Source organism: Ovis aries, chromosome 16 (genome assembly GCF_016772045.2).
Source record: "Ovis aries strain OAR_USU_Benz2616 breed Rambouillet chromosome 16, ARS-UI_Ramb_v3.0, whole genome shotgun sequence".
Taxonomy (NCBI): domain Eukaryota; kingdom Metazoa; phylum Chordata; class Mammalia; order Artiodactyla; family Bovidae; genus Ovis; species Ovis aries.
In genome coordinates this window covers 26,616,727-26,635,753 of record NC_056069.1, presented here as the reverse complement: position 1 = coordinate 26,635,753, position 19,027 = coordinate 26,616,727, and the positions used below count along the sequence as shown (strand labels likewise).

The 19,027-nt window shown below is 38.5% G+C and overlaps 1 long non-coding RNA gene across 1 annotated transcript in view; it reads right to left on the bottom strand.

Moving 5' to 3' along the window:
* Positions 1-6,267: 6,267 nt before the first annotated feature.
* LOC132657956 (uncharacterized) overlaps positions 6,268-19,027 on the bottom strand; it is a 56,065-nt gene continuing 43,305 nt past the window's right edge. Inside the window, exons 5-7 of the long non-coding RNA XR_009596781.1 lie at positions 16,084-16,254; positions 14,467-14,623; positions 6,268-12,316 (exon numbers count right to left, since the gene is read on the bottom strand). This is a non-coding gene — a long non-coding RNA (uncharacterized LOC132657956). The remainder of the gene's footprint in view (positions 12,317-14,466; positions 14,624-16,083; positions 16,255-19,027) is intronic.

Genomic DNA, 19,027 nt, shown 5'->3' with positions numbered 1-19,027 from the left:
CATAGAAACAAGACAACTAACACTTTTAAAATCTTCATTCATAGACTAGTTTTACAAAAAATGCAGAGTTTGGAATGACTGCTTACTAAACACATCATGAGTGAAACATGACAAAAATTTTAACCCTTCGAATGATGTTTAAATTTTGTGTGTAGTTTTTGCTAATAATAGACCCACATGTTTAGACACAATGATCTACAGATCAAACACTAAGGAGATTAAGTGACCCTCCCCTAAAGGGATTTTGAATGAATTGTATAATATGGAAGCAGCTGTTGAGCAGTTGTGAAACCTGAGTTGTTAGTACATACTGGCTATGATCTGTTAGGAGCTTATCGTTTTTAATGTTAAGGAATACCCAGATTTTCCTTTAAAAAAATTGACACTTAGGAAAATTTTCTACACCCCTCCAAAAGTTAAGGAGAAAAAATTCTAATAAGGTTAATATTGTTAATTACATGACTTTAGAATGCATTCATGCTCTTAAGTAGTGATGTCAATTGTTGGTCCTTAACAAGTAATTGCTTATCATGCTGTCTTAGAAATTTCTATAACTGTAATACAAATTTAAGGTGTGGAACTTTTTTAGTAGTTACTTTCTTTATGCATGCTATGGTTGTGCATGGATAATGCATTTGTAATCCATGATAGTACTTATCAATTAATTTGGCAATTAAATACAGTTGCTAAAAGCAACACAAATCAGAGTTCCATCAATTAGTGTAGCTCATTAAAGCTGGGATCTTTTTTTCAGCTCTGTAACTCCCCTCAAACTACTTATCAGGTTCTAATTTTGTTTTGTTAGCATTGTTGAGACTAGCCATAATATTAGGTTTTCTTATCATCTCTTTCATTAATACAACACAGCAGAAGGGCACTAATCTCAAATTCTCCAAGCAACCACGGGATAAAGTATTATCTGGTCTTAAGATGCACTAGCAAGGTGAAATGGAGAAGGCAATGGCACCCCACTCCAGTACTGTTGCCTGGAAAATCCCATGGATGGAGAAGCCTTGTAGGCTGCAGTCTATGGAGTCACAAAAAGTCGGACATGACTGAGCAACTTCACTTTCACTGTTCACTTTCATGCATTGGAGAAGGAAATGGCAACCCACTCCAGTGTTCTTGCCTGGAGAATCCCAGGGACAGGGGAGCCTGGTGGGCTGCTGTCTATGGGGTCGCACAGAGTTGGACACGACTGAAGCGGCTTAGCAGCAGCAGCAGCAGCAGCAAGGTGAAAGAGTGCTAGTCTTCTGAGTCTTGAAATTCCATACACATTTCAACTTGAATTAACAACAAAGCTTCATCTTCCTCCTCTTTTCTTAAGCACACAGTGTCACCTCGCCCATTTCAGAATCAAATCTGCTGGGGTTCTCTAACATGGCAGCACCTCACATTTCACCGTGGGCTTCCCAGGTGTCTCAGTGGTATAGAAATCCACCTGCCAATGCAAGAGACGCAGGAGACATGGGTTTGATCCCTGGGTTGGGAAAATGCCCTGGAGGAGGAAATGGCAACCCACTCCAGTATTCTTGTCTGGAGAATCCCATGGACATGTAGGCTACAGTCCATAGAGTTGTAGAGTCGGACACGACTGAGCAACTGAGCATGCATGCTCACTTCATTCCAGGATATAATTTACAGTCATCATCAAGGGTACTTTATCTGTGACATTAAAGTTAATCTAAACCTCATGTACCCCGAGAGCAGATTATGTTTCCATTTGTAGGTTTGGTCTTAAGTAGAGTGTTTGCATGATGACTGTTATATGCCTCGATGGGGTTACTTGTCCCACATTTGTTAATGTCAGGAGTTTGCCATTACTGCAGCTCACTGTTATCCAGCATCTCAAAGGCAAGTAAAAAAACAAAAAAACAAAAAAAACCAGCAGGGCCCAGCTGAAATATTTTCTTTCAATACAGCCAGACTGCAGGCATAAAACACAATAGTAAACATACAATGGAACAAAGTAAAAGGCCTTTGTAACAGATCTTTGTCATGCCACTGTGCCTATTTCATAACATCAGCTATTGTTTTTCTCAACTGACATCATATAGGTCTCAGTTAATGAAAAGAGACATGGAGCATATTGCATCAAATAGATGCTGGACAGGAAACAGAAAATGGATCATGTGTCCAGGCCCCCTAGCTGAAGCAGTCAAACGTCTGAATAGCGAAAGGACTAATGTGTTTTAGCCGGCCTCCCTTCCAGCCATAAACTCAAGAGCAACGTTGAAAGTATTTTCTTTTCTAGGTTGCTCACCAATCCCCTACCCACCCCACCCCACTGTGAAAGCCAGTCAGCAAGGATCAAAAACATTTCCTTTTAAATGAATCATGGCAATCCAATAAAGATGCAACACGCAGATTATGTTCAAATCAATGACAGAACCATAGCCAGTATCAGCAGGCCTCAAGGAACAAAAATTGCTCACAGTCAGGGAGTGTCTGTCTGATAACGAGCTGTGGGGCTAAACACAGAGCACATGCTCTACTCTGGGCAAAATCCCTTGAGCTTCTACTGCTCTGGCTTCTTTAAGCAATGCTGGGCTGTTGGAGTACTGTCCTCTTTTGTAGCTCCCCAGACAGGTCATGATGGCTCAGCTTAGCTTTGTAAATGGGGCCTTCAGTGATAGTTACATCCGGGAAAAAGGCAAACAACTATAATGCTAACATCTAGAAATAAAAGTTCACTTAAATAAGGGATGGGATGGATTTAAGAGAGTCAATGACTATGCATGATTATTCAAAAACCCCCCCAAAAAAATTAATACAGAGAAAATTCTTAAGACTTCAGTGAACTTGCCAACAACTGCCTGTCAATATCTTTTTAATTGTTGCTCATTGTAAATATTTGAGAGGAAATGAGATATTTTTCTATTTGAAATGCAAAGGGAATAAACACATATAGCCATGTGTCTATCACACTCTCCTTTTTTCAAAATACTTAATAGCATTAATCGACTTGCAGACCTCTCAGTTTCCTTATCCCTCTCTACCCCACAATTGCTGTAGAATGTGAGGCATCTTGCGCTCAGTTGCTCAGTCGTGTCTGACTCTGCAACTCCGTGGACTTCACTCCACCAGGCTCCTCTGTCCATGGGATTTCCCAGGCAAGAATCCTGGAGTGGGTTGCCATTTCCTAATCCAGGGGGATCTTCCTGACCCAGGGATCAAACTTCCTGCATCTCTTGTGTCTCCTGCCTTGGCAGGCAGATTCTTTACCACTGCACCACCTGGAAAGCCTCTGGTACTCATTATTGCTCTTTTCATGTAACACTGAAAGTACACTTTCAAATTGGCATTTTCAACCTTGGCACCTATGATGATAAGGTTCAGGAGGCTAAAATACTAAGGCAAAGAAAAAAAGATAATCAAAGGTCAACAAGCAAAAGCACAGAATATATTTCAGAGACGCAGGTTTTCATTCCAAAGTAACATCAATGAGGTATAAGACTTCAGACAAGACATCACCCTCCCAGAGCATTAGTGTCTTCATCAGCCACAACTTTTCAGCTCTAAATTTTCATTTTCAGATCTGAGAGTGTGTTTCCAATGAAGAGAAAAGCAAACAGCGTCTTTCACATTTAATCAAAAAGAAAGTTTATGGCTCAGTCTCTTTCAAGAGCATTCCATGTGCTACATAAAGATTTGACAGAGGTTGATCTATGATGGGCTAATTTTCTTCTTTCATATTAAAGAATCTTTATTAATATGAGTCACCTTATTTAACCCATTACCTGCTAATAGCCTCCTCTAGGATTAGCCCAAGGTCTAAAGTAATAACTAATAACCATCTGCTCATTAGAAAACAATCTACTTTTGAGGATGCTCCTACTTCTGCTAAATTCAACAGTACATTGTAGCTCACATTTATATTCCCAGGGTTTACTGATCTCTGAGCGCAGTCGGAGCATATGGTAGTTATCCTCTCTGGGAGGAGAGAATCAATTTATTCCAAATAGAAAGAACTTATCAGATCTAGACAGATTTCTAAAACACCTGTAAGATAATTTGGAATTACAGCAGTAATAAAATAGCAAACAAAATTCCCCTCTCCTGAAAATGATAAATTACTGTATTTCATTGAGCAGACCTTTCTTTATCTGATTTGTTCTAAAAATGATAAATATGTCTCCATAAATCTGAAGGCAATCCAGGAGTCACATCTACCTAATTGAATCAGAGCTTATATGATTCAAAGAGATAAGAACACATTAAACAAATGAGGATATTTCACATTGCAAAAGTGAATATAAAATTCATCTTTAAAGAAAATACAGGGTGAAACATAAATACTTGGAACAGATGAAGTGTTAAAGCCGAAGTATAATTAGTGGAACTGCCTCCATTTACGAGTAAAACCCTGCTTGAAATCTCAATTTTACTTTTGCAAAAATTCTGACCAGTTTTATTATGATTTCCTTGTACATTTATTGTTGATTATCTGGTTTCTTGCAGTTTATAATGAAATCTTTTGTCAGTAAAATTTCCTTTCTGTTCATGACCTTAGTATTTCCATTATCAACGATGAAATATTCTGTGGTTTTGATTTTCATCTTTTCAGGAAAAAAATCCTCTTTCCGATACACATTTCTTTTGCAGCTCTTGCGGTCAGCATGTAGCTTGCTTCCTGTCTCATTTTGCTCTCCTCTTGGTCACTGCCCTCTTCCACCTTCTGGCTGCCCTCTAATTGAGACCTCTGCTTCATTTCCTCTTAACTCTTTGTCATTATTTTTGATTTTTTACTTTCCCTTCAATTATTCTCAAAGTAAGATTCTAGCTCCTTCTCTGATCACATCTGGGCAAATGTGTGGCTTTGGAACTCTGTTTCAAGTCACAGAGTGACTTTCCTCCACCTGGCAGAAGGAAATCTGAAAACTCATGGTGACTTAAAGGAAAAGAGTTTGGTTCCCTAAGCAACTAAAGAATGAGTTTCCCGTTGATTTTTATGAACAATGACACTAATGCCATTTGGAATCAGGAATCCTTGATTAAGTCTCTAAAGACAGAAAAAAGAAAATCTGTCCTTGACATAAGGTAATTGTTTCACTTCATGACAGGAGAATTTTCAAAACAAAACCAAGTTCTTTCTATTCAGATGGCTTAAGTGAGTATTAGATGTAATCAGTGAATTCTTTTCAGTTTATAAACATATGCATATATCTCTTTAATGAAAGTAAAAGGAAGAAAAGAAAAAATAATGGGGTGAAGAAATGCATGTCTGAATGAACTAAGGCATATGGAATATTGGAAAGGGGAGTTAGCCAGAGAAGGCTTTTGAAAATATAAATGAGATCACAAAACTCCCCAGATCAAGATCGCTAGGGTTTTCTATCATATTTAAATTAAAATATAAACTCCCTGTTATCATCTACAAGACCCTACATCATCTGGTCTTGACCTCTAACCTTATACACTTCACTACTCCCCAGGTGAAGATCGCTAAGGTTTCCTATCATATTTAAAATAAAATATAAACTTCCTGTTATCATCTATAAGACCCTACATTATCTGATCTTGACCTCTAACCTTATACACTTCACTACTCTCTTCACCCTGTAACCCAAATCCTGTCCCTCAGTGATTTACTGGAGCTTCAAATGCATTCTGTCAATTTGTTAAGCAAAACAAGCTCATTTCCCTTTCCATATGATAGCATTTCTTTTTCCTCTTTCTGGACTACGCTACCTCCACATCTACTCAAGGGTCACTCTATCACTTCTCCTGGTATATGGCCTCCTGAGAGTCACCTTCCCCAATTCTTCCGTTAAAAAAGACCACTTTTCCTGTCTATTATCCCCTAGACTATGCTATTTTTTTTCTAAAACACTATAGAAAATAGTGTCTAGCACAAAATAATTGAAAATAATTTATTAAATAAATGAATGGAACTTCTAAGTTCAAGAGTAAAATGATATAATATATGAAGAGTACTTAGTACAGTGGCTGTTACATAACAAGTGTTCAAAACTTATCTTCTATGATTATAACTTATTATTTCTACCTTTTCCCACCAGATTATCAAGTTCCTCAGAGCAGTGGCCATGTCTTTTTTGTTTGTTTGTTTGCTTACAGCTCTATTCTCAGGACCTAGGACAGCTCCTGGCTCATAAGAAGTGACCAATATATCTTCTTCTTTGAATGGATGGAAGAAAGAATATTATGCGCTGGGTAACACCTTGAAACATAGTTACTAATCAAACCAAGAGTAATACTTCCGACTCAATAACCTAAAGCATCAAATTAAGCAAACACTTAAATTCCTTTTGTTCAATTAAATTTATTGAGAATCGACTATACACAAAACTTGATGCTAAATGCAGCAAAGATAAATAGCAATGGATGCTGCTCCCACAAAGCACAAGATAAGATTAAGAACAACTTACTTGATGTGAAAATGAGGGAATTCACATTTAATCTTATGGTTTAATTAAGACATATCTACAGTTTTTAAACATTTCTTGATGAGTTAGTATCACATAGCAAGGAAAATATACTCATGCCATTTTCTCTAAGCTATTGTCTCTAAGAGGGTAGCACTTTCACTAAAATCTTCTAAACAATTAAGTTTAATAACAAATTTCAAGATTGTAAAAACTTTGAAAAACAAAATATTTTCACCAAAACATCTAAAGATATAATTCGCAATGTAAAAGACACAAATATATGAAAAATAATGGTGATTTTTAGGGCATCAGAGTGAAATCTTCATACATATATTATAACATACTTAAAGCTAGAGAGAAGAATTTTAAAACATTTTGTACATTTTATTTTTAGAAACTTGCCACATCAGTTTGTAACACAAAAATGAATCTTAGTTTTCAAAATGTATGTGCTCTGAATGCCTGATTTTGAAGCAAAAGCTACAGCTGCAAAATTATTTCAAAGCATGCACAAATTTTTCCTTCAGCTACAGTGAAAACAAATAATTTTGCCTTAAAGTCATCAATCTTTTCTAAATGTGCAAAAACTTTAGGAAGCCTTTTCACAATAATTATCAACTCTGAAAATAAGAATCATTTTCTCATAAAATCAAGAAAAATTAATTTTTAAGCTGCTTTTATTGAATACGCCTCCCAGATAATTACCACAATAGTTTCTTTTCAACTAGTTCTCTTTGAATTATCATATTAAATTATGTTCACTTGATAAATATGACATAACTTTTAAGTGTATTCACTGGACCAAAATTGAAAAGCTTCTTTAATTAGCTTGGAATTGCTACTTTTCTGTGGATGAGCAGCTAACTTGCAGCACTCCACTCCTTATAGTTTAGTAATGGATTAAAGTGATTAATATAAATAGCTCTCTATTTTTTTAAAAAAGGAGAATTTCATACTTTTGCTTTTATACAGTTCACTTACCTTATGGATGACTCTTGTTTCTTAATCAAATTCCACCAAAAAATTTATTAAAATAAAAACAGAAAAAATATCATTATTCTAGTGTGATCAGGCCCATGTTTCATGCTGTCTTTAATGTATAAAAGTTCGATTCCTTTATCACATTGATCATGATGGTGAAAAAAGCAGAATGCAGGTCACCAGGGCTGCTCAGATGGGGAAGGACTGCCATGTCCTGGCAGTTTCATTCTCACAGACTATCCCTAGTTAAAATATACTTGAAATAGATCGTTTCTTTTTATTATCTGAACTTTACCAAGAATTCACTGTACTAAAATAAAGAGGAAAGTATCTTGATGGGAATAATTCATTTTTATATGTAAATTCAGTATAGTTGGTTTACAATGTTGTCTTAATTTCTGCTGTAAAGTAATTCAGTTATATATATTCTTTTCCAATATGGTTTATCACAAGATATCAAAATAGTTCCCTGCGCTATATAGTAGGACCTTGTTTTTTATCTGTTCTCTATATAATTATTTGCATCTGATTCATTTTTTGAAAGAGAAATAAGACAACTCCTCCAGACTCACTTAAGGAACCAATATGCATGTTAATACTAATTAAAGATTTTCAAATATGTCATGTGATTAAAATAATTGGAATGTCCTTCCAATCTGATATGGCTGATATGTACAAATATAGGCTAGGCCCTCACAGTGGACCAATCACATCATCATCCTGCAATTCCTCTTTAACAATGGTGTTTCTGGCCTCATAAGTGACAGAACAGAAAGAACTTGAGTATAAACACTGTACATATTAGCATATATTTTATGACTCATTTGGAGATTTATATTGTCAGAGTACTAACACACTTCATTTAATGTTACGTTTTAATGAGATGACTGCATTTTTAACTATGACTGTTTCTCAAAAAAACTTTTTTTTAACTGAATGTCACAAAAATTAAAGAAAATGAATTTACAATGATTTAAATCTCAGAATTCTATCTATAACAAAGCCAAATAGCTAAAAAGAGGGGAAAACCTGTGTTGGTTTTTTCCATGGAAAAGAAATGATTTGTACTTATTTTGATCCAAAGAGAGAGGGAGTAGAGTTCCTTCAGATTGCCAAGATAATTTCTCCTGAATTTAAATGAAAATCAGAATCAGAAAAGAGTGTGGAAGGAGTGGGGTTTTTTTGTGTATGTGTGACATGCCAGGCATCTGGTCCCATCACTTCATGGGAAATAGATGGGGAAACAGTGGAAACAGTGTCAGAATTTATTTTGGGGGGCTCCAAAATCACTGCAGATGGTGACTGCAGCCATGAAATTAAAAGACACTTACTCCTTGGAAGAAAAGTCATGACCAACCTAGATAGCATATTCAAAAGCAGAGACATTACTTTGCCTACTAAGGTCCATCTAGTCAAGGCTATGGTTTTTCCAGTAGTCATGTATGGATGTGAGAGTTAGACTGTGAAGAAGGCTGAGCTCCGAAGAATTGATGCTTTTGAACTGTGGTGTTGGAGAAGACTCTTGAGAGTCCCTTGGACTGCAAGGAGATCCAACCGGTCCATTCTGAAGGAGATCAGCCCTGGGATTTCTTTGGAAGGAATGATGCTAAAGCTGAAACTCCAGTACTTTGGCCACCTCATGTGAAGAGTTGACTCACTGGAAAAGACTTTGATGCTGGGAGGGATTGGGGGCAGGAGAAGAAGGGGATGACAGAGGATGAGATGGCTGGATGGCATCACTGACTCGATGGACGCTAATCTGAGTGAACTCTGGGAGTTGGTGATGGACAAGAAGGCCTGGCGTGCTGAGATTCATGGGGTCACAAAGAGTTGGACACGACTGAGTGACAGAACTGAACTGAGGATTTTTTAAAATGCTGGAACATTCAGATTATATGATAAAAAGTTCACCTGTGGAGATCTTTCTTTGTCTGGGTAATAGTTAAGGATTTAGAAGTCCATTGGCCGCAAAAGGTAAATTGCAATTCCAAAAGAGTGCTATCACCTTGGAAAGTAAAACGGGGCTCTATACCCTGTTCCTATCTTCAAGAAAACATATGCAGCAAGATATGCATTCTGAGTACAGCAATCATTGGGAAGGTCATGTACACTCTGCTATATGTAAACTGGATAACCAACAAAAACCTATTGTACATGGAACTCTGCTCAATGTTATGTGCCAGCCTGGATGGGAGGGGGTGTTGGGGGACAGAATGGATACATGTATATGTACGGCTGAGTTCCTTCACTGTTCACCTGAAACTATCAAGACACTGTTAATTAGCTATACCCCAATACAGAATGTTTTGGGTGTTAAAAAATATAAATAAATAAAATTTTAAAAAATTTTAAAAAAAGGAAAATATTTCAACAATGAAGTGTATCCAGTATCTTAAGTAAGTACGACGTGGATCTGTGATCAAAATGCATCAATAATTCTCTCTCTGTGCATCTCTTTAAACTTTTCTTACTGGAAAATTTACTCTTCGTATGTCCCTGTAAGAAAATTTCTGAAGATCTGTGAATCTTCTAATCACACTCAGGTAACAGACAGTACTAGAGTTATCATAGATTGCAAATAGCCTCAAATCAAAATTTAGGTTTTTCATTCCCCTACAAAAAAAAGAAAAATCTAATCTCAGTTTAAACCTCTTCTCCTGAGATCTGAAACCTGAATGAAAAGAATGCCTGGTTTTCTTTTTCTCTCATCTTCCTGTTCACTATCTACCCCTACCTCTAACTGCACTTGCATGCTACCTAGAATGAAAGCGAAAGTCGCTCAGTTGTGTCTGACTCTTTATGACCCCATGGACTATACAGTTCATGGAATTCTCCAGGCCAGAATACTGGAGAGGGTAGCCTTTCACTTCTCCAAGGGATCTTCCCAACCCAGGGATCGAATCCAGGTGTCTCCCACATTGCAGGCAGATTCTTTTAAAAAAAATTTTTTTTTAATTAATTTATTTATTTGAATTGGAGGCTAATTACTTTACAATATTGTAGTGGATTTTGCCATACATTGATATGAATCGGCCATGGGTGCACATGTGTCCCCCATCCTGAATCCACCTCCCACCTCCCTCCCCATCCCATCCCTCAGGGTCATCCCAGTATACCAGCCCTGCTCAGGGCATCAGCCCTGTCTCATGCATCGAACCTGGACTGGCAATTTATTTCACATATGGTAATATACATGTTTCAATGCTATTGTTTTAAATCATCCCACCTTTGTGCAGGCAGATTCTTTACCAGCTGAGACACAAGGGAAGCCCAAGAATTCTGGAGTGGGTAGCGTATCCCTTCTCCAACATATATTCCCAACCCAGGAATTGAACCAGGGTCTCCTGCATTGCAGGCAGATTCTTTACCAACTGAGCTATAAGGGAAGAATGGTAGGACAATTTAGAGGGATAAGTCTAGAACAGATCGGGGCTTGGTAAGTTCTTCCTTTCTGGTTCTGAAGATGTTACATCTGAGTGAGTTTAATGGGGTGCTCTTGAGGCTCCTTGGAGTTTCCTCTCTGCATTTCCTTGAACTAAGATAGATACTTTTTCAGTTCCTGGGTATTTGGTAAATCCAGCCTCTTTATACAGAGACTTCCCTGCAATTTGCAGACTTCACAGAAGAGAATTAAAGTTGATCCCTTTCTGATTGTCTCTGTAGTGTGGGCCACAACTGCCTGGGAAATACTCACGCATCCTTTGACTCAATAAACTCTTGGACTGTTCTCAACACTATACCATTGACTGTCCTGGTTCTTAAAGCAGCCAAGTCAAACTTTCCCTTGTTTGGAGGTTTCTCAAGAAGATAGCATCGTCTCTGCCTCCCAATGTTCCCCAGAGGCCTCTGAAAGCCCTTCTCACTGCAGTGGGAGGTGGTGTAACTGCACCCTATCCTTTTTCCGTAGCATGGTTCAAGAGCTTCATAAGAGCACGACTACTCTGGCCAAGATTCTTCCATTTTACAGAATCCTCTGGCCCTCTTTTAAAAGTTTTCTGACCTTGTAAAGCATCTAAGAGTTATAGGACAGAATCCCTCTCCATTTCCATTGCAAACTCTTCATATTTGGGCCAGCAGGGGGTGAGGGGTAAGTCTTGTCTCATAATGTTTTGGTATCCATCACACCTCAAATGAAACTAAAGCTAGTCTGTATTGTGAGTAACAGTATAGCTCAGTTACTCCATGTATTCAGTTCAGTTCAGTTCAATGGCACAGTTGTGTCTGACTCTGCAACCCCATGGACTGCAGCACTCCAGGCTTCCCTGTCCATCACCAACTCCCACAGCTTGCTCAAACTCATGTCCATCAAGTTGGTGATGCCATCCATCTTACCCTCTGTCATCTCCTTCTCCTGACTTCAATCTTGCCCAGCATCAGGGTCTTTTCCAGTGAGTCAGTTCTTCGCATCAGGTAGCCAAAGTATTGGAGCTTCAGCTTCAGCATCAGTCCTTCCAATGAATATTCCAGACTGATTTTCTTTAGGATTGACTGGTTGGATCTCCATGCAGTCCAAGGGACTCTCAAGAGTATTCTCCAACACCACAGTTCGAAAGCATCAATTCTTCAGCGCTCAGCTTTCTTTCTAACTGAGCTGTCAGGGAAGCCTGACTCCATGTAGGGCAAATGGAAAAAAACAGTATGAAAATAATGAACTTTGATATCTCTGTATAAATTGCTTTCACTCTTGAGCTTTTGTGCTACCTTAGCTCTTCAACATGAAGTCTCCATTGTATTAACATTTCTGTACAGTCCATATAACACTGAATCAACTTTTTAGCTCTTTCCTTCTTGATTTCCATCAGAAGAGAAAGGATATTAACATCCTTCTGACATCTAAGCTTTGGGGCTGCCACTGAGGTTATCTAGTTTCAATTATGTATCAAGTGACGAAACAATGCTGTGTTGTGAAGTAAATAGCTTTGATTCTCCATTATTATGAATTCAACCTGAAATACAGACATAACCAGGCATGACAGAGGTGAAATCCAAAAGAGGTGAACGTGATTTAGTTTAAATAGCTTTGTTTTAAACTCTCCTTTCATTCTATTCGGCAAGCAGTCATCATTATAATCAAGAATCAAAATGTACTAATACCAAGGACTATAAGAAAATAAATGGAGATGTCACCAACAATATTTATTACAGCCTATAATTTTTCATTTGATTAATTGTTTATTTCCTACCTAGATCATCAAAATGTATATGCAAAGAAGGCAGACACTCTGTCCTTCTTATTCATCATGTATTTCCAAGTAAGTAGAAGGATAATGTCTAGCATAGTACAAGCATTTGGTAAATATTTGATTGAAATGGGCTGAAGAATGAATGAATTAATAAAAAATAATTTTTGACTGAATACTGAGGTTAATTTTAGAATGAAGATTTAATTATTTATGTTTTCCAGTTAGTGACCAGCTCTAAATCTAGACACTGATTTTTTTTTACTATAACCATAGAACTTTAATTTTTAATTCATTACTAGAGCTCAAAAAATACATTTTACTGTGAATAAAAGAAGAAAGGGAAATTAAAGGTGATTAAAGCAAATACTTATTTCACATTAGCTGGAAAACAACATCTGGTGAACAATGTCAGAGGTCAGGCAAGGGGTAACTGTATTAGCTTCCTGTGTGCATGCTAAGTTGCTTCAGTCATGTCCAATTCTTTGTGATCCTATGGACTGTAGCCCACCAGGCTCCTTTCTCCAGGGGATTATCCAGGCAAGAATACTGGAGTGGGTTGTCGTTTCCTCCTCCAGGGGATCTTCCCAACCCAGGGCTGGAACCCATCTCTTTTTTGTATTTCCTGTATTAGCAGGCAGATTCTTTGCTACTAACACCACCTGGGAAGCCCTTATTAGCTTCCTAGGGCTATACTATAAACCATGTGGCTTAAAACAACAGATATTTATTCTCTCCCACTTCTGGAGACTAGAAATCCAAAATCAAGATGCTGGCAGGGTTAGCTCCCCGCTGGAGGCTCTGAATCTGTTCCACGCCCTCTCCTAGGCTCTAGTATGGAAGTAGCTCTTGGTGTTACTTGACTTGAAAGTGTGTGTTACTCATTCAGTCATGCCTGACTCTGTGATCCAATGGACTGTAGCTCACCAGGCTTCTCTGTCCCAAGGATTCTCCAGGCAAGAATACTGGAGTGGGTTGCCATTCCCTTCTCCAGGGTATCTTCCCAACCTAGAGATTGAACCTGGGTTTCCTGCATTATAGACAGTCTTTATTATCTGAGCCACCAGGAAGCCTCCATCTTCACATGTCTTTCTTTTCTCTGTGTCTCAGATTTCCTTTCCCTTCTCTCAAAAGGATATCAGTCATTGGATTTAGAACCCATCCTAAATCCAGGATCATATGTCTTGAGATCCTTAATTTAATCACACCTGCTAAAACCTTATTTCCAAATAAGGTCATGATCCCAGGCTACTGGGATTTAAGAAGAACATCTCTCTCAAGGAGTCACAATTCAATCTCTACAGCAACTTTCAGATATTGGCCAATAGAAGCCAACACTAAACCTCCTCAGAACTATAAATCCAGTTGTGCTCTGTGTGTTGTGCTCAGCTCTGTCTAACTCTTTGTGACCCTATAGACTGTAGCCCGCAAGGCTCTTCTGTCCTTGGGATTTCCCAAGCAAGAATACCTGAGTGGGTTGCCATTTCCTTCTCCAGGGGATCTTTCCATCCCAGGAATGGAATCCAGGTCTCCTGCATCTCCTGCATTCGCAGGAGGGATTTTTACTGCACCACCTGAGGTGCTACATTAAAACAACCTCCATAACTCCAGCTAATTTCACCTTATTTCCCAGTCTTGGTCTTTGAACCAAGTGCTCTGATTTCAGGTGCATTCCCAACCCCAGCCTGATCTAGGAAGGAGCGGGTCCTTCCTGTGAATTTCTGCCACACAGGGACGATGACCACCTGCCTTTCCAGCCCCCAAGCATCGATTCCTGCTCTCTGGGCACTGTGCCCCATCCTGTCTACATCACGGCAAAGGCATGAACACTGAGCTTTGTAGTTTTCTTCCTACACACCACTCCAGTCTGTGGTTCAACATAGAGGACACATTTCCTATGAGTAGGCAAAACCCACCGGCCCTGTGTTGTCAGGAAAAATCATGGTATCTTGTGTATTCAAATGCCCTTAAAGCAACACACTGCCCTGATGTTTCTTCCTCATTGAGCTGAGAAGTTGCCTGAAATTCCACATTAAGGTGTTTGAACCTCAAATGTCTTCTTAGAGAATATGCCTGCCAATAGAGAAAGAAGAACTGGATTTTAGTTCTAAGGAACCAACAGAGGAATCAGAGACAAACCAAACCTGGGAACTAACTAGTGGGCTTCAGAGGAGGATCTGTATTTCTCAAATGTTTTCCTATACCTGGTGTGCCTTCAGTCCAGCCATTCTCACTAGCAATTTTTAATGCCTTTCCCCCAGTCATCAGATATCTCATCTGGAAGCATGGAAGAGGGACAATGTCAGTTTCCCCAAAGTGTATAATTTTACTTCATGTATAACACTGCAAGCCCTAGAGAAATTTTAGAATGATAAATTTATCTAACACATGTTCTTTGAGGTTTGCGAAGAATAGCCTAACAGATGTGAAATTCAACTGGATGTGTATAGACACCATATTCTGGTTAATGCACCAACCTGAGTGAGGAGTTTGGTCATTCTGTCCCAAGTAAGCTACTATTCTGTTTTGTGAATTCATATTATTGGAAACTCAGCCTCCTCCATCAATATAAACCAGCAAAGAGATTATATTACTCTGAACTCTAAAAGGCATAGTTATAATTGTTAGACAGGATTCAGCACCAAAAAAAAGATCCACTACAAAAAGAAAAGAGAATGAAGTAGGAATTTGCTGCCTCTATGCAGCAGCAATAATTAACTACACTTCCCTGTATGCTGACACCTGCTACTTGAAACTAGGAGCTTATATTTATTAAAGTGAAACCCGAGATCCCAAATGCTGGTAGCCTCTCAGATCTTAAAAATTAATAATTCCAAACCAAACTCCAGCTGTTCTTGAAAAATTAGGACAACCCAGTACTGAGTGTGCCTTTTCACAAGGCATGAAACAACTAGAGGTGAACGGAGCTGCCCACATTAGACAGGGCACGTGATTTCTAGTTTGCCACAGTCCTCACCACTCTCTCTTACCTCCTTGAGGCTGTGGCTGAAAATATGTTGCTATGCCTATGCTATTTTTCCCACACTAAGCCTGTTTCAGGCATTTACAATATAAACTTATCCCACAGAAATTTGCAACTGTGGTGTAACATGCCCAGGGCTGCTCTGAGTAATGGTGTGTCTTTATCGGGTTGTCAAGTATTTTCTGTGGAAGGATGGATCCTTTAGAACCTAGACTTCTAGAGGGAAGATGGACCTTGGTTGTGAGCCTCTGCTCACAGCCCTACATACTAAAAGTGAACTTTCATTCAGCAAACACTTGTCCCATATTTGGAGCAATTCCTAGGTGCGAGGAACTCTGTGACTCCAGAATTTGTGTGTCAACAAAATTCCCTCCATGAAGACTTTTACAGTGCTCTGGAAATAACAGTGTGGGCCTGAGTAACAGTAGGGACTTAGGCTTACTTCCTCATACATCTTCCTCTTTAACCTGAGCCTCTACACATCTTATGCTCAAGACTGCCTTAAGATTAGAAAGGCACTTTGGAAGTACACTTTGAAGCATGTATTTACCTTTATCTCTATTTGAGGTCGGATCTCTTCTGTGCCATAGATGACCAAGTCCATGTCCCTTGGGTAGACTGTGTAACAGGCCACTCAGGCTTCTGCAGACTTTGAAAAATCAGCAGGATGGATCAGTTTACAGCGCAATACTTCAAGCTGACCAGGGATAAAGATTTTCCTCTGAAACACAAATCAAATCAATTTTTAGATGTTCTCAGCTATATCTTGCTATAGCAGGCTTTTCGTATTCTTTCAGCTCCTTTAGTTGCTTCTGATATTTTTGCATGCCCATGCAGAAGAAAAACTCCATAATCATGACTCAAAATGAAGCCCTGTTATGCCTTCACAGGAGGGGAGGGGTATTAACTAATACAAGATGTTGGGATAATGCATACCATATAATCAGTTTTTCAAGAATTTACCAAGCTGTTATCCAAGAAATGATGTCCCCTTTCCCTTGTGTGAATATTAATATTAACAGGCACTTAAAATGTTGTACATACTGTGTAAGTCTCAAAAAATGACATTTTTGAAATGGGAGTAATAGAACCATAGGAATTTACACAGACCAACTGTATGATGAAACAAGACAGTTGTCTAAATGTACTATCTTAATGATTTTATAGCTTTTTCAACCAGTGGAGAGAATATTAGCTTCATAACCTGATAGAAACACTGGTCAAAAAACTGAGTTTTCAAACAACAGAAATTGTCTCTGACTTCTTCAATATTCCTTTGACCTTTGCTTGGAAATCTACATGATTCATCACAAACTAGAGAGCTTCCATTAGAATCAGCCTTTACCTTGAGAACTCAGACTCCTGGAATGTATCTGACTTTCTCTCCTATTTATTCCAATTAAACTTTGCTGATAAGTGAGATTATAAAGAGGATCTCTATTTGTTATCATAAGCAAAATTTCATCTTAGTCTACAAATTCCTAACTCAAATATCAACTATTCACAACAGTCTTTTATTGGTCAAGCTATCACTGTGTTAATCTTAATTATTCCATATGTCAAACTCCAAATACAAAATATATATTTAGCTTAGGACTTATTAAAAAAAAAAACAAGCAGTAAACAAATGTCAAACTCTAATCAATGGTGCATGTGCAGAAGTGCTTAAGGGTAAAGTCTGAAACCTACTTTTAAGAACATAAAAAAAAAAAAAGATGGATTGATGGATGCCTAGAGGAATGATGGATATATGTATGATAAAGCAAATATAGCAAAATATGAATTGCAGAATCTAGGTAATGAGGACATGCAATGTACAATTCTTTCAATGTTAAAAAATTATCATAGCAACGTGTAAAAGGAAAGATTCATTTGAGGGTGATATTAAAATATTTAATAACTGGAGTAATGTGGGCCCTGACCAACCAGAACAAATGCCGACAGTTTAAACTGGAAAGGATAGGCCAGTTATCTACATTGAATAATCCCTACTATTTGTTCTGAAATCTAGGAACTCTGAGGAATGCAAGAGGTATATTTATAAGATACTAGATCCTGATCTTCAAAAACCAACACTTTTATGGAGGATAAAGATTTATACAATAGGCTGGATGGCATCACTGACTCGATGGACATGAGTCTGAGTGAACTCCGGGAGTTGGTGATGGACAGGGAGGCCTGGCGTGCTGCGACTCATGGGGTCGCAAAGAGTTGGACACAACTGAGTGACTGAACTGAACTGCACTGATGGTCAAAATAAAATTTACATGACATGAGTTTATTAGTCAAGGTTCTAGAGAGAAACAGAACCAATAGGATATATACAGATATATTCATAAGAGGAGATTTTTTTAACAGAAATTGGTTCACATGATTATGGAGGCTGTGAAATCCCATTATCTGTTGTCTGCAAGCTAGAGAACAAGGAAAGCTATTCAGTTCAGTTCAGTTCAGTCCAGTCTCTCAGTCGTGTCCGACTCTTTGTGACCCCATGAATTGCAGCACGCCAGGCCTCCTTGTCCATCACCAACTCCCAGAGTTCACTTAGACTCACGTCCATCGAGTCAGTGATGCCATCCAACCATCTCATCCTCTGTCATCCCCTTCTCCTCCTGCCCCCAATCCCTCCCAACATCAGAGTCTTTTCCAATGAGTCAACTCTTCGCATGAGGTGGCCAAAGTACTGGAGCTTCAGCTTTAGCATCATTCCTTCCAAAGAAATCCCAGGGCTGATCTCCTTCAGAATGGACAGGTTGGATCTCCTTGCAAACCGAGGGACTCTCAAGAGTCTTCTCCAACACCACAGATCAAAAGCATCAATTCTTCAGCACTCAGCCTTCTTCATAGTCCAACTCTTGCATCCATACATGACTACTGGAAAAACCATAGCCTTGACTAGACGGACCTTAGTAGGCAAAGTAATGTCTCTGCTTTTCAATATGCTATCTAGGTTGGTCATAACTTTTCTTCCAAGGAGTAAGCGTCTTTTAATGTCATGGCTGCAGTCACCATCTGCAGTGATTTTGGAGCCCCCCAAAATAAAGTTTGACACTGTTTCCACTGTTTCCCCATCTATTTCCCATGAAGTGATGGGACCGGATGCCATGATATTCGTTTTCTGACTGTTGAGCTTTAGGCCAACTTTTTCACTCTCCACTTTCACTTTCATCAAGAGGCTTTTAGCTCCTCTTCACTTTCTGCCATAAGGGTGTTGTCATCTGCATATCTGAGGTTGTCGGTATTTCTCCCAGCAATCTTGATTCCAGCTTGCTATTAGGTTGGTGCAAATGTAATTGCAGTTTTGGACCATGAATTTTAAATCATTATAACTAGACTCAAACACATCTTTATTAATCAAAATACGAACCATTACAATCAACACATTTTTGCCAGTGAGAAATTAAGTTTGCTTACTCCTGTGCATAAAAAATCTGTGCTTTGAATCTTGAGAAAGAAGAATGGAACTGGAGGAATCAACCTACCTGACTTCAGTC